Source organism: Fukomys damarensis, unplaced genomic scaffold (assembly GCF_012274545.1).
Source record: "Fukomys damarensis isolate Sample0158 unplaced genomic scaffold, DMR_v1.0_HiC HiC_scaffold_21, whole genome shotgun sequence".
NCBI lineage: Eukaryota > Metazoa > Chordata > Mammalia > Rodentia > Bathyergidae > Fukomys > Fukomys damarensis.
The window spans coordinates 11,798,652-11,814,673 of NW_022900933.1; the positions used below are offsets into that span (position 1 = coordinate 11,798,652).

At 44.9% G+C, this 16,022-nt stretch overlaps 1 protein-coding gene and 1 long non-coding RNA gene across 3 annotated transcripts in view; one reads left to right on the forward strand and one right to left on the reverse strand.

Annotated features, from left to right (window-relative positions):
* LOC104877051 overlaps positions 1-2,232 on the reverse strand; it is an 8,301-nt gene extending 6,069 nt beyond the window's left edge. Inside the window, exons 1-2 of the long non-coding RNA XR_784496.2 lie at positions 1,986-2,232; positions 1,828-1,899 (exon numbers count right to left, since the gene is read on the reverse strand). This is a non-coding gene — a long non-coding RNA (uncharacterized LOC104877051). The remainder of the gene's footprint in view (positions 1-1,827; positions 1,900-1,985) is intronic.
* Positions 1-16,022, forward strand: part of Rad51b (RAD51 paralog B) — a 756,475-nt gene that overhangs the window by 717,830 nt on the left and 22,623 nt on the right. The window lies entirely within an intron of this gene.

Below are 16,022 nucleotides of genomic sequence, written 5' to 3' on the forward strand. Positions count from 1 at the left end.
CTCTTCTGAGTTGCAGGTAGGTTTCCTTCCCAGCTCAGGTGTTTGGCTTCCTGCGGCAGGCGGCGGAGACGTTCTTGCATTGTCTCCCGGGAGGCTTGCAAATAGGAATCACGAAACCCACGTAGAAAACAAACTCTTTTCAGACTAGGTCTTGGAAACTCAAAGCAAAACAAAATGTGGGCCTTGGCAATTCTGAAAAATGTGCTTGATCTTAAATTTAATTAAAAGGAGGGTTTTCATATCCTGTCTTGTGAACAAAGCCTACATACCCCTCAGCATCGTGAAAAGAACTTTACAGTAAATACTTCAACCCCTGAAGGTAAAAGGGGAGGAATTGCCTGGGAAGATTTGATTCAGAAGCAAATGGCTTTGTAGTGTCCTTATGCCTGCCTGTTCTAGGCCTGAATAGAAGCCCCAAAGTCTTCCCTCTGTTTGTTATAAATCCTGGAATCAGATATATTTTCCAGCTGCAAAGAGTACAAATATCTTCCAAGATCATTTAAATCATACACTATGTCTTTCACATTTCAAATATTGTAATACCTTGAGCATTAGAGCTGATTGATAGGTCTTAGATCAGTCGATCCTCTCATTTTGCACATGAGGGAACTTGTCCGGAGCCACTTAGAAAGTCCAGCCGAGACCATCCTAAAGGCTCAGGCTCTTAAGCCTACAATCCATCTATCTATCTCATTCCATCCCTGCCAACGTGCCAGTTAGTCATGGAGTGCAACGCCGGGTTTCCACCCAACACTTCCTCACACAGCTTTTCCCACATATGTTTTAAGGAAAGGCTCTTGGCATTCAGGGTGCCCATGAAGAAAGGGTCTCTCCTCAGTACGCCTAGAACTCCCCCCACGCCTAGAGACATAAGTAGGTGCTGCTGCCAGGGTTGCTAAGAGGCCGAGAGCTCCTGGGTGTCTGTTTCTAGGCACGCTTGGGCCTCCTGAGGAATTTCTTCAAGCAATAGTAAGTGTCCTTTCACCACTCTGTTGGCTGTAAGCCCCCTATCTCATGAGAAGATAACAGGCTGCCTCCTATCCCCCTGCAGCCGATCAGCCTAGAAGAAAACATACCGTATGGGGCATGCTGCCTAGAACTCCACTGCTCCTCTGACGAGTGTGCAGGCTCCCCAGCTGTGAACCAGGATGGCTGATGCAGCAGTACCCTTCCTGCTCATGCACCTCCCGATTCAGGGATGCTGGGAAGTTTGTGATAATGCCTGCGATGACACGCACAGCTTGGAGAGCGGCCTCACCAAGCTTCAGGGAGTGCGATCTTTCCAGATGACCTGCAGCCGGTGCCTCTGCCCTTGACGCACTCTTCTGTTTTATACCTTTTACCTTGATATACGGCACCACCACCCCAAACTCTGGACCACACCCTGGTTTCAAGCTCTCCTAGTTTGGTGGGTAAAACAGCAGCAAATCAAGCCGTCGCAAGGTAACAGCCAGCTGGCCAGCAGTTCCATGTCAGCAGTGACACCTTTTGACTGCTGGGTAGTGTTTGTGCTAGTATTTGAATACTTTCTTACATTTTGACCTTATTATTTAGTAAGAATTAGTGGGAATGGAAAAATGAAGTGCTGATGCTAGTGATAAGAAGGGCAGGTCTCTGAAACCCAATATAATTGAGACGAAGATGGAAATCATTAGGCGTGCTGAAAGTGGGGAATATTTATCCTCAATCAAATGTTCACTGGATTTAAGCCAGGCAACTGCATGTTCAATTGTGAGAGAAAGAAATACACAAAGAAAGCACATATGAAATTCAGGACATATACGGTCAAAGATTTTGTCTGAAAGACAGGTATAATTAGGTACTTACATAGTCCCTCAATTTCAAAGCTGCATTGATTTCGTAAATTTTTCTCGGCCTGACTGCTGAGATACTGTGAGACTGGAAGTCAAGAAAATACAGTTATAATATTATTTAGCTTCCTAGGAAGAGAACCTTCCCTTCTAGCATGCAAGTGCTCTGCTTACCTCTTGTATGTTAGGATGCTGGGCCGTCAGGTTCAAAGGGAGGCGCTCACCACAGCACCAAGGCCAGGGACAAGGCCTTTCTTGAATGTGCTGCAAGGTGTGGAACATGACTCGAGAGGCCCTCACACCACCAGGTTGTCACAGCCCATGTGTTCAACTTATAGAAAATCATGAGTCAAAAAGCCAAGCATGGCAGCACATGCTTGTAATCCCAGCAATCTAGGAGGCTGAGGCAGGAAGATTGCAGTTTCTGGGCCAGCCTGGGAAACTTGGTAACTTAGACCCTGTCTCAAAATAAAAATAATAACTTTTGAAAAGGAGGACTGGGATTATAGCTCAGTGTGAAATCCCTGGGTTCAATCCCCCGAGGATGCGGAGCAAAGAATATGGTTGAGGACACAGTTCAGTGGCACAGAGTTTGCTTAGCATGAAGCCCTAGGTTTGATCCGCAGAAACCAAAGAGACGAAGCATATCAGGCACCAGCTCCTTGCTGTTCTTCCCTGCTCTTGGGTGGGGCCATGCTTTCATTCCCAGCTCCCCTCAGTAGCCCTTGATTTTCTTAGGGCAGAAGGGAGTGGTCGAATCTCTGAAAGAACCCTTAAGCACACACTACAGATCTATGCCTTTGGACCTGTTCTTCCAGGTTATACTTAGCACAGCCATTTTGCACTTCTTAGAAGCTAAAAACTCCTGTTTTCACTCTGTGGAAACTGAACCTTTTGTTTCTGAATCCCTCTCTCTTTGCCTCAAGGTCCCCTCTCTGGGGGTCTTCTCACCCCCCCACTCTAGAGTCTTCAGTCCCAGCTGCTACACTGCCCTTCACAACCCCTGGGTGGTTTTTTTAGTAATGCTTGTGCTGATTCCTTCAACCTCAGGCTCTCACTGAGTTCTCCCCACTCTCCTCAGCAAAACAACCCAGATGTGCTCTCTGCGCCAGAGCACTCATTTCTCGGGGTGGGCAGGTGGCCAAGTAAGTGCAGCCTGGGATCACAGTGTGATGTGTGAGCAGCCCCGTCAGAAACACTGTGACCTTTTCCAGGGTGGCCGTCCAGACGGGGCGCCCCTCATGGCTGTCGTGGTTCCTGAGGATGGAGACGAGGAGCTCCGTAGCAGGGTGCTCAGCCCAACTGGCCATTGCCTTGGCTCCACTGCTCCAGCCCTCGCACCAGAGCTCCGTGTTGCACCCCTGTAGTCACCAGCGTTTGCTTGACTTAGCGCACCCTTCCCCTGCCTTTCCCTGGCTTTGACAATGAGAAAAAAATTGCCCAAAGAAGCCAGTTCAGAGGCGCCCACCACTGGCCCACTGCCCACTCCACCCTGCCCAGCAACGGGTGGGCCCGTTTGAGGGTGCCCGAGCCATGGTCTCCAGGTGCAGCGGCTCTCAGCACAAGTTAGCGCCACTTACCCTCCAGGCCCTGTGGACCCTTCAAGCTCTCTGGGGCTGTACCCAGAGTCCACTTGATAGAAAGCTGATGCTTTTCCTGTGGGGCAAACAGCTCTGATCAGGACATGTCCATCAGGGAGTGGCTTGGCAGAGCTACAGTGCCAGGGCTCAGATACCTTTCTTGTGTGATTTCCCAAAATTCAGGCAGGAAAACATGCCTTCCCGCTGACCGGCCCCAGTTCCCCTACCAACATCTGCATTCCCCCAGTGATACAGAAGAGGAGCCAGTAGCCGGCCTCCCTCCAGCGAAGACAAGGCTGTAATTCAGCGGGGCTTTGGTGACATCCCAACCGTGAGAGTGCAGCTGGGGCAGTCTATGAACAGGGCTCGAGTCCCAGGGGGAAGGCAGCCCTGTTCTCTCGCCCACAAGCGTCCATTGTTTGCTTTCTGGTTTTTCTCCAAATGTTTAGATGTGCTTAGAGCCCAGAAAAGCCTGAAAGGCAGGGAAGCCTGGGCTGGAACTCGGTAGGGCCCCCACCCCCACCCCAGTTGTTCCCACCTCTCCTAAGATGTGACAGCGCTGGGGTCAAGGGCGGGCGTGGCCTGTTCCTGGCCAGGGCTGTTTGGACCACAGCGAGTTTGGGTTGTTCCAGCAAGGGAGGTGTGAGAACCCAGCTCCGGCTGCTTGGTTGGCAGCCACTCTCAGCTGCCCACGTTACACTGCGGCTGTCTGAAATGTGGGCCAGAGAGCCTGGGCAACTCTCTTCTGACTGCTTGTCACTGACCAAAGCTGTTGAAGGCTGATGGAAAAAACTGAGCGTTGGCCAAAACCTGGAGTTCCAAGGCTCAGCCTCTTGGGTTTGACTCCTGGCTTCAGCTCTTAGTATCTGTGCAACTTTGGACAAGTTACTTAGCCTCTCTGAGCCTGAGTTTTCTCGTTGGTAACATAACACCTACTTCATAGAGCTAGTGTGGATTCCACAAGACAATCAAGCATGGACATAAAGTGAGTGCTCAATCCCTGCGGGTTATTCTTTGTGTGATTATGACCCGTGATTACTATTAGACCATCCTGAAGCTGCCCTTGTGTTCAGAGCATCCCCTTTGCACCTAAACTTAACACCTCCCCCCATCTCTAGTTGTGGGTCAGAACGGCTGTGTGGTACAGTGGTGCCAGGAGGAGGAGAGAACGCTCTCCAAAGCCCAACTTCTCTACCCACACCCCAGTTCCAGTCCATTTCTCTGGGACCCATATTACCTGCCCTCTCCTGAGCCTGGGATTCTTAACCCACCATGTGGTTCCTGGTCCCCAAAAGCCCACGAGAACCACACACACACACACACACACACACACACACAGTCTGCCCAGGAAACACCTCTCCACTGTATACACACCTTGGTGGCCACAACTGGTCAGCCACTGAAAGGGTTGTGATGGAGACGGGGGGTCTCTAGAAATTACTGCATCAATGTGGGCAGAGATCCAGTCCCATTCAGGTCTGGGATGCTGAGATCAGGGGCCTAAGGGCTTTGGTGTAGAAAGAGATGGACACAGGGAGAGGGAGAGAGCCCAGAGAAGGACAGAGAGGTGGACCAGGGTCTGAGTTCTAGTCCTCCATGCTTGTTAGGTGGGGCTTGGTGTTTCTGCCTCCCCAAGAAACAGAGCTCTAAGGATTCCCTTCAGACTCATTAATCCTTCCAGGAATAAGACCCCGGGAGCCTGGTGACAGGGCCATATGGTTTCCTTATCTCCCTTATCTCCCAGCACTCACCTTCCATTTGGAATGTTTATCCCAAGATAAGGATCAGATTCCACTTAGGGTGATTGAATGGGGGCCTCCCCGCAATTTCAGATGAATGGGCGATCTGATCCAATCAGAGATGAGCCAGACAAGGCTCTGCTAAGGGGTAGGACTCCTCCCACTCTCCCAGTCCCCTCCCCCTGCACCTCCACCTCTTTCTTTCCCTAGAGCGCTCCCTCCCCTCTTGACCGGTTAACCCCATTCTACCTGCTTAACGTAGCAGAGGGGTTTCTAAAGATCTCCACTGAACAGAAAGGAACTACTTTGAACAATGTCTTAAAAACCGAGGATCTAATACCAAGCCAGCAATTTTCCATTAAAAATGTAACACAAATACAAACTACACATGCAATTTGAAATTTTCTTGGGTTTTTGTTTTGTTTTGTTTTGTTGTTTGGGGGGTTTTTAAGACAGGTTCTCCCTGTATAGTTTGGGCTGGCCTGGAACTCACCATGCAGCCCAGGCTAGTCACAAACTCATGGCGATCCTCCTGCCTCAGCCTCCCGCATGCTGGGACTACAGACATGCGCCACCACACCTGGCAGAATTTTCTAATGGTCACATTAAAAAGGTAAACATAAACAAGTGAAATTAACTTTAAGAGTACATTCTATTTGTAACTCATTATTACTTGTCACATTTGTTTACTATAATTAATATAGTAATACCTTTTCTTTAACCCCAAAGTATCATTTCAACCTATAACCAATACAAAAATGACTTGGGAGATATCTCACATTTGTTTTCACACTAAATCTTCAATATCTGGAGTGTCTGACAGCTATGGAATGGGGTAGGGTCGATGTGAGGTGTAAAACTGGGAAACCTGGGATGAAGGCACCGTGTGGATGAAGTGGCCATTCCCTAGGGTGGCAGCCAGAGACAGCCCCTGTGCAAAGATGCACAACTCACAGCATTGTTCCCAGTCCAAACTAAGATGTGGGCTTCATCTTGCTACCCCTCCTTGCCCTTCTCCCAGGGAAGAAAGCACACACACACACACACACACACACACACACACACACACTTACTTTTTAAAATGGTAGCATTTTTTACTGCTCCTTACTTAATGTTAGCTACTTCACCTGGCAATGAAATTATTCATTGAAGTGTCTGTCCATCTCTGGGGGCTTGTTTCCTTCAGCTGTTAAAAAGCAAAGATTGTGCCCATCCTCACGAAGCGTCCACACCGTGGGCTCTGCTGCTGTGTGCGTGCACAGCGTCGGCTGGGGCTCACCGCTGCCAGTCACTGCTGCCAGTGGATGCTCCCTGTTTCAGGAAGGGGAGCTGCAGCTCAGACTGACCAGACTCCCAGGCAGGGCACTCAGCCGACACCATACTAAGTGACTGTTCAGGTTTTGGACAGGGAAATGAAAAGGCGTTGAGTTAGAGGTTTAGGATCTGTGTGTGTACCGTGCACTAGGTTTTTTCTAACCCTAGAGAGTGAGTCTTTCTTTCTCTTTCCTCCTTTCTTTTTTTCTTCAGTACTGAAAGTTGAACCTTCCCACTGAGCTACAACCCCATCCTTTGTATTAATTTTTTTAAATTTTGAGACAGGGTCTCACTAAGTCACTCAGGCTGGGTTTGAAATTACAATCCTCCTGCCTCAGCTTCCCAGAGTGACAGGATCACAGGCTGCACCACTCCTAGACTCTTAGTGAGTTATGAGTTGGTAATATAACCCGTCTCCTGTTGAAGCAGAGTTGTGCTCAGTGGCTCCCTGACTCTACAATCCAGATAAACATAATAAAAGAAAAGGAGGGGACAAGAGTCCTAAGCCCCAAGTGAAAGAATGGTGAGGGGTCATTTCAGCCTCCTCAGAGAGGACCTTCCCAGACCTCCCTCTGTAGGCGCTGCTCACCGGACCCTCTCTCTCTTTGTCTTCTGATCACCGCTAATCCTTGGTACCCCGTTACACTTGCTCATGTTGACTGACCGTCCTCAGCTTTGGTTCTCACTGCCACTCCAGAGCCCAGAAGATGTTTGTCACTCTTCCTGCACATTTGCTGGCTGAGGCAAAAGCGCCAGGAGGTGGTGCCAGGCGGATCGAGCTGGCCTGGAAGAGAGGACAAGAACAAGCTGTTGAGAAGGCAGCAAGGCAGGGGACAGGTGCAGAAGCAAGAGAGAAATGGTGATCTCTGTGTGTGCAACTCCCCTGGTAGTGGGGAGACAGAGAAGAATTTGCAAAGTGGAAGAATGTGATTGCGGCACAAAGGCAGTGAGATTATTTTGTCAGCAACATTTGGATCCCATTGGTGATGAGGGACATGTGGGCCCAGCAAGGAGACAATTGTGGTAGTCAAGACAGGATGTGGATAAGACATAAAGAAGTGTTTCATCAGTGGGATGGAAAAGAACCAGGGTTGTGGAAGCCGAGTAGAAAGGGTTGGCCCCAGCCTCACATGTGCCTCTTCTCAGGCCTCCTCGGCGTGTTACACACACACACTTGCACACACAGTCTCCCCACCGGGAGCACATTCGTCCTAGCACAGCCTTGAGCCCCACTTTCCGCTTCCGACTTTGCTTTTGTCCCTGTTTGCATCTCATCTTGACCTTTGCAGGAATGAGAAGGTGCGGCCCAGGAACTCTGGAGGAGGCGCTCTCTTCTCCGGCAACAGATGAGATAGTGCGGGGAGGGAAGCGGCCTCAGAGAAGTCTCCATATCCTCTGGGACGGGAAGGAGAGGGAAGGCCCCGCGAAGGAAGACCTGGGCGAGGAGAGCGATCCCCCGAACTGGGCAGGGAGGGTGACTGTGAGCTGACATCCTCACTCCCACATGTGTGCGCCACGTGAAGGGTCTGTAATCGAGACTGGGGGCCCGCGGGAGGCGAATGAGCTTCTTGTTAGCAGTGGGTGGGGACGTGCTTGGGAAGCCAGCTGAAACAGGACTTTTTATTTTTAAAGCGCCTTAGATTGATGTCTCTGCTGGCCTAAATATAACTGAGCAGCCAACTTCCACCCAGGCCAGGCCTCTCAGCAAGCGCCAGGACCTTATGTTTAAGGAGAGGGGAATAAAAGCAAGAGAGAGAGAGAGAGAGAGAGAGAGAGAGAGAGAGAGAGAGAGAGAGAGAGAGAGAGAGAGAGAGAGAGAGGAAGAGAGGAAGGCGGGGAGGAATCCACAGATGGAAAAGGTCACACGTTCAGCCCTCTGGGTGTGCTGGGGAGCGAGATGGATGAGCTGGCTGTAGACACTCTGCAGTCCCCCGGCCTCATGCTCAATGAAGAAAGCTTGAGGTCTGCTAGGCAGTAGGGAAGGGATCTGTCTGGCCTAGGAAGGGACAGGTAAGGCCCAAGATTATGCTCAGGGAGCTGAATCAATCGGGAGAGGGCTGCGCAAGCTTGCATGTCATTGCAGAGCAGTGCCAAAACTGACGGCAGCCATTTGCCTCCAAACAGAGGGCTACGAGCCCTCAGAGGAACCATTCCGTATGCTGGAGGACCCGGAAAGTTCATCTTAAATAAGGAAGGATTTGACCTGGATCTTAAAGGACGCAGACATAGACGGAGAAAAAATAAGAAGATGAGACAGAGTGCGCAGGATGCACTTGGGGAACTGTAAGTACCCAGACTGGACAAGGGTACAAGATTGTGAAAGTAAGTGGAAGGTAGGAGCTTGGCCCTTGAGGTCACATACCTCTGCCAAAAGTATGTCCTTGAGTCTTTTGATAAAGGAGAGCCACGCAAGTGGGGAGAACGCTATCTACACAACTCAGGTAAATTTAAGGAAGGTTCACTGGGCAATAGGTATAGTGATAGCTTCCTTTGGGGGAGGTCAGTGGGGGCTCTGAGTGAGGGAAGGCAAGGTTAGCCACCATAGCAGACCCCAAATCTCAGTAACATAACACAGAGGAAGTTTACTTCTTACTCACCTAAAACTAATAACACAGGTCAAGGGAGCCTGTGCTCCTGGATGGTTCAAGGATCCTGAGTTAGAAGGGCTCTTCAGTCTTCAACACGTGGCCTTGGAGGTTACCCTGGAATTCACATCTATCCATCTGTCACAAGAAAGTCCCAGATCTCACAGAGATCTTTCTGTTTGTTTTTGTTTTTGTTTTTTTTCCTGGGGATGGAACTCAGGACCTTGCACTTGCAAGGCAGGTGTGGTGCCACTGAGCTAAATCCTCAGCCCAGCACAGGAGATCTTAATAAGCCAGGAGTTCCATAGGCCAAGATTCAGTCACACACTGTAGTGATTACTAGTTTAGATCATGAGTGTCTCCAGAAGGCCTGTGTGTGTTGAAGGTTTCACCAACCCATGGTGCTTCTGGGGTGGGGGAATCTCTAAGAGTAGGAACCAAGTTGGAGGAAGTAGGTCATTTGGGGTGCAGGCCCTTGAAGGAGATGTTGGGACTGCATTTGTTCCTTTCCCATTACTGGAACAAAATACCCAATACCCCCAAATTAAAAGAGGAGAGATTATCTCACTGTTCCCGAGGGTTCAGTCCAGGGATGGCTGGCTCCAAGGCAGAAGCAACATGGCAGAACCTTCTGGCAGAATGGCAAAGCGGAGGAGAGCTGTTCAAACCAAGTCAGCGGGAAGCAGAGAGAAAAGGGAAGGGCCAAGGACGAGAATACACCTTTCCGCCAATGCCACCATGTTTACAACCAAGCCCTGCCTCTTAACAGCACATTGAGCTATGAACTCATCAAGGGATGAGTATGATTAATTCACTGATGAGTAGAGCACTCCTATGATCCAATCACATTCCAAAAGCCCCACCTCTGAACACATGAGACCTTTGTGGGACAGTTTAGATCTAAAGCATAACAGGGGGGAACCCCCCGCCACACACACTTCTCAACCAGCATGAGGTGAGCAGCTTCGCCGCACCATACACTCCTGCGCTGATGTGCTGTCTTGCTACAGGACCAGAGGCAGAGGGCCAAGCAGACTGGAACTGAAACTTCTAAAACCATGAGCCCAAACAGCCCTTTTCTCCTTGTGAGTTGATCATTTCAGGTATTTTATTACAGCTACTGACAGCTATCAGTGGTTATCTCTGCCACAAGACTGGGAGAAGTACTGAGATCCGAAGGAGGGTGTCAGCCACAGAAACGGAGAGGCGGTTCGAGTGTCTCTACGTTTGAATGAAATTAGAAGGAGGAAGAGCCAGAGAGAGGAAGTGGCTTGAGAGAAAGACAGAGAACAGCACAGTGCCCCAGAGACATTGAGGAAGGTGGAGACTGAGAGGGCTCTTTTGATTGGCCTCCACAAGGCCTGAGAGGGAGGTGGACAGAGCCAGGTTTCATGGCTTTGGAAGTGTCCAGCCATGATTCCCCTAGTACTTTCCGCAAGCACATCCCTGAATTAGGTCTGCCCAGCTTCCTGCCTGACATGTCCCAGAATGGACCCCTTTCCAGGAACTTTCAGAATAATCTGGAAATCGGCACTTTGACCTTGAACAATAACCTAAATCTTTCTGAGCCTGAGTTTCTTAATCTATTTAATGGGCATCCTAGTAGCTGCTTTTCACACATCCACTGTATAAAGTGCCTAGCACAATGCCAGTATGAGGTAGTTCATGCAACAGTATTTATTGTGCACTTTCTGAGAGCTAGGAACCTTTCAAGACATTGGGGATTTTAAAATTCCTAGTTTGAGAAGAGTATGCTCTGACAGGACTAATAGGCACAAAAGCAGATTCTTAAAATACAATATCATAAGTCCAAGGATGGTGGCCTTCCTAGGGGAGGGAGGCTGGCTGGCTGTTGGGGGAGGTGACCAGCTAATTGTTAGTGAAGAAGAAGAAGAAGAGTTCCCCAAGGGTGGATTGGAGTCTTCCAAGATTAAGCAACTTCAGGGATGAAAGGAGTAGCATTGAGTAACAGTGAGCTACAACATGATGTGTGTGTATTAGGACGACAAGTACTCACAATGGGCAAAGTGGGACTCCTACAGAGTTTATGTCTCTGGCCATAAAATTGAAATGGGGAGAGATATGATGGGAAATGTAGGCAGGATTGAACTTTGGGACTTCATCTATTGTGTTGATAGACTACACTGTAGGCAATGAATGATTCCCGAAAAGCTTTAAGTTGGATACTGATAATGGTTGTATTTCCATTCTAATGAGCTCATCCTGGGTGCTATTTGGAAGGAGATTTGAGAAGAGAACAGAGGCTAGGAAGCTCAAGACACAGTTCAGATAAAAGATGTGCAGAAAGCTACAGTAATGATAATAATGACTATAATCACACTTACTATGTGTTGCTTGTGCACTATATACTAGCCCTGTGCTAAAGGATTGAATTCCAAGTACCACTTATTCATCACTGGTATATAGAAAAGCAGTTGAAAATTTTGTATTAGTCTTGTTTCCTGCAGCCCTCTTGTAATCAATTAATTGCTTATGAGTTTCAGGAATTTTTTTGTTGACTCTTTGGATTTTCTACATAGATAATCGTGTCATCTGCAAAAAAAAAGCAACGGTAGCACGTCTGACTCCAGAAAAAAAGACTGTAGAGAACTGGTATGATTTCTTCCTAAAATAGTTGGTACAATTTACAAAAAAAAAAAAAAAAAAAAAAAAAAAAATAAAAAGAACTCGTATGGATCTTGTTTCTTCTCTTTGGGGAGGTTGTTAATTATTGATTCAATTTATTGAATATTTATAGGCCTATTCAGTTTATCTGTTTCTTCTTATATGTGAGTTTTGCCTGAATGTGTTTTTTCAAAAAATCAGTTAATTTCATTCCACAAATTTTGATAAGTTATGTTTCCATTTTCCTTTAGTTCAAAGTATTGTTTAATTTCTCTTGAGATTTCTCTTTGACACATGCTTATTTGCAAGCGTGATGTTTAATCTCCAAGTATTTGGAAATTTTCCAACTATCTTTCTGTTATTGATATCTATTTCATTTCATTGTCAACTGAGAACAGACATTGTATGATTTATTTTCCTTTTCCTTTCAATATTTTTGTTATTAAAAATGGGATTGTGACAAAGATTGTGCATCAATCTTTGCCGCTTTTACATTATTTCCACAGGCAAGAGTTGCCAGATGAAATATAAGATATCCCTCTAAATTTGAATTTCAAATAAACAATGAATAAATTTTTAGCATAAGGATGCTTGTCTTGGTTACTTTTCTCTCACTGCTGAGACGGAATACCCAACACCCAAAGTTAAAGGGGAAGAGGGCTATTGAGTGCACAGTTTGTAGAGGCTTCAGTCAGAGACAACAGTTCGTGGCTGTGGAACATAGCAAAAGCCACAAGGCATGGGGAGGGACCCTCAACAGCACCTCTCTGCCCCTTTTATCTTATGCAGATTACTTACTGAGGGTAGCATTCACAGCCTTAATTCTAGTGCCCTCTGGCCTAGCATTGCACCATGAATCAATCACTGAACATTCAGCCACCTCTGAAGAAGCTCCACCTCATTTACATGAGGCTTTGGGGGGACATCTAAACACAAGCCATCACAATGCTCAAAATATTGCCTAGCATAGACTTATTCTAAAAATATATTCACTTTATACATACAATTCAAATTTAACTGAACATCTGTTATTTTATTTGCTAAACCTAGCAACTTTATTATAGGGACAGTACCCAGGAATGGATTAAAATTGATGAACATTTTCAGGTTCTGGTGCACACGGCCAAAGATTTGTTCAGTAAACTAGTGCCAGTTTTCTCTCCTCTCATAGTGAATGAGAATGTCTGTTTCCTCACAGAACTGGCAGCTTTGCATCATTTCACTTATAAATAAACAAAACTTTGCTTCTTTGATGGTATGTGGGAAACGCTCGTTTAGGAAGCTTTGATTATCAATGAAGCTTTTTTTCCCCCCAAGAGTTCTGCACTTCCCCTTACGGATGCTGTCCTGTCTTTTGCTCATTTATCCTTTTGTTTTTCTTGTCAAATCATCCGAATGCTTAAAGGACATTTGTCTTATGTCTTTATTTATTGCATAAATAAAGTTGTTTCCCTTTTAATTTGGCCTATATTATTTTCCAAAGTAAAACCGTTTTTAAACATTTTATGTGATCAAATCCCTAGGCCTTTCATGATTCTTCCACTGCTTTTATCTCTAGTCCCTTCTCAATAGAGATAGGTAGGAACCTTCACCTATATTTCCTTCTAGAAATCTGTGTAGGTTCTTTTTCGGGTTTTTCTAGTTTGTTTTGTCATTGTTTTTTTGGTTTTTTTAATTTAAGTCTTTTAAAACTATATGGATTTTAATTGACAATGCTATACAATGTTTCTACATTTGTTTTTTTTCTCCTCAAATCTCCAATCTCTCAGGCCTATTTGCTGAATAAAATCCTTTCTTCCATGATGTGTTTTGCACCCTAAGTCTCATACATGAAGAAAAATCCATTTTCCTTAAAAGCGATCTTATTTAGGTCACTTAATCTTTCTAGACCCTGCTTAATTAACTATAAAGTGAGACTATTTTATAATTCATTTATGTGTTCAAAAGGTATTTACTGAGCATCTTACACACATGGTACCTATGTAAGATTTCTTCCAGCATTAAAATTCTAAATAAGTAGGAACTTTTATTTATTTGTCTTCAAATCAATAGAGGAAATTAACATAATTTGCTTTATCTGTTGGTTTTTATTCATATATTTTATATTAACCTATTCTGTTGATGCTCAATTTTATGCATAACCTTTCCAGGAGTTTTATCTCTTGGCACTATCACATTTTATTGCATTGGGAAAATATTTCAAAATGATTATAATGTAGTAAAATCCTACAGTAAAAGTGGTAACTGATAATATAGTTTATCTCTGCTTTTAAAGAAAATGCCTCTAATGTTGTGCCATGAAAAATAGCTTTGAAGTGGGCATAGTGACACATGCCTATAATCCTAACACTTAGAAGTCTGAGGCAGGTCAATCGCCACAAGTTTGAGGCCAGCCTGGGCTACATAGTCCGTTCAAAGTCAGCCTGCACTATATAGCGAGACTTAGAAAACTAAAGCAAATTAACAATAACAATAAAAAAACCCTTGGATTTTAAATTAGAAAGTATTTTCATGTTAATCTAGGAATTGTCTTTTTTTATTTGTCTAAGAGAGTTTAAAACTCAAGAATGTTTAATTAATCTTACTAGATGTATTTTTCAGAGTCTCTTAAGGTTATTATATTATTTTTTTCTTTAAGAGTGCTCCACTTTGAAGAACAGGTACTACTAACTTGTGTAGCACAAACTGTTATTTTAGTAATGAGAAACTGAGCCTCAAAGAGGCTGGGTAACTCACCCAGGTCAGGAAAGCTGAATAACTTGTTTTTCCCTCTCTATGAATGTGTGTGTGTGTGTGTGTGTGTGTGTGTGTGTGTGTGTACATACTTTTGCCATTATTTTTATCCCTCTCATTTAAAAATTCTTCTTTAAACCTTAGAAGGCATTTTAAACTGTGTTTACTCAAATTCAAACATATTATTTATGATCCTTTATGACTGCTAGAAATGAGTGTGTGTGAAACAGAATTAGAATTTCACACATTATATAGTGCCTCGTATGTATATTTTTATGAATTTTATGGATGTGCTTTGATATACATAGTGTTGACATTCATCATAGGGAATTCGTACCTGTACATAATTTATCTCGAGTCTTCTTTTTTCCCCATTCCCTTTCCCTCCCTTCAACCCTTCTTCCTCTCTTTATTTACAAAATCTTTGTCTCCATTTTTTCCTTCTATTCTCTTTTTCCCCCTTCCTTGCTCCCCTTCCCATCTGAACATTTTCTTCCTACTTCCCAATATCTGTCATCCATTTTGGTCCTTATTTACTGTTTTGGCTTCTCACACACGAGAAACAATGCAATATTTAAACATGTGTGTCTTGATGGGCAATTGGGCTGTTTCCAAGATTTAGCTGTTAAGAAATTGTGCTGCTATAAATATGGGTGCGCATAGATCACTGTGGTGCGATGCTTTTAATTCTTTTGGGAAGGTACCAAGAACAGGAATAGCTGGGTCAAATGGAACTTCTTGTTTTAGTTTTTTATAGAATCTCCATGTTGATTTCCATGGTGATTGCACCAGTTTATACCCCTAGTGGCAGTGGAGAAGAGTTTTTTTTCCCCCCACCAGCATTTGTTATTGGTTGATTTCTTGATCATAGCCATTCTTTCTGGAGTGGAATGGAATCTCAGCATTGTTTTTTTTGTTTTGTTTTGTTTTTTGAGACAGGGTCTCACTATGTAGTTGAGACTGACCTGGAACTCATTACGTAGCCCAGGCTGGTCTCAAACTCACAGAGATCCTCCTGCCTCAGCCTCCTGAGTGCGGGGATTACAGGCATGAGCCACCACGCCCAGCTTCTCAGCATTGTTTTAATTTGTATTTTTCATATGACCAGTAAAGTTGAACATTTTTTCATATATTTATTTGCTGTTAGTACGTCTTCATCCATGAAATATCTATTTCTGATGCCCATTTTTGGATTGGGTCTTTAAATTTGGGGGACCTGATTTTCTTGAGGTCTTTGTCTATTTTAGATATTAGTCCTTTGTCTGAGAAATAGCTGGTAAAACATTTTTTCCCATTCTGAGGGTTTTCTCTTCACTCTGTTGGTAGTTTCGTTTATGTATATTATTTAGAAATATATGTATGTATGCATTATGTGCATATATAAAATACCTACATATTTACTATAATATTATAAATCATAACAAATTTAAATTTGTTTTACTATTTTCCTATAATACATTTTATTATAGTTGTGGCTTTACCCTTCCTCGGGTATATTTAGCATTCTGTGGAACATCTATGCACTCTCATCTGTTTGGTTCTGAAGAGAAACAGTCTCACGGTGGTGTCGGGCTGACCCCAAACTCTTGGAGTCCACCCTCCCCAATAGGCATATGCATATATATATATATATAT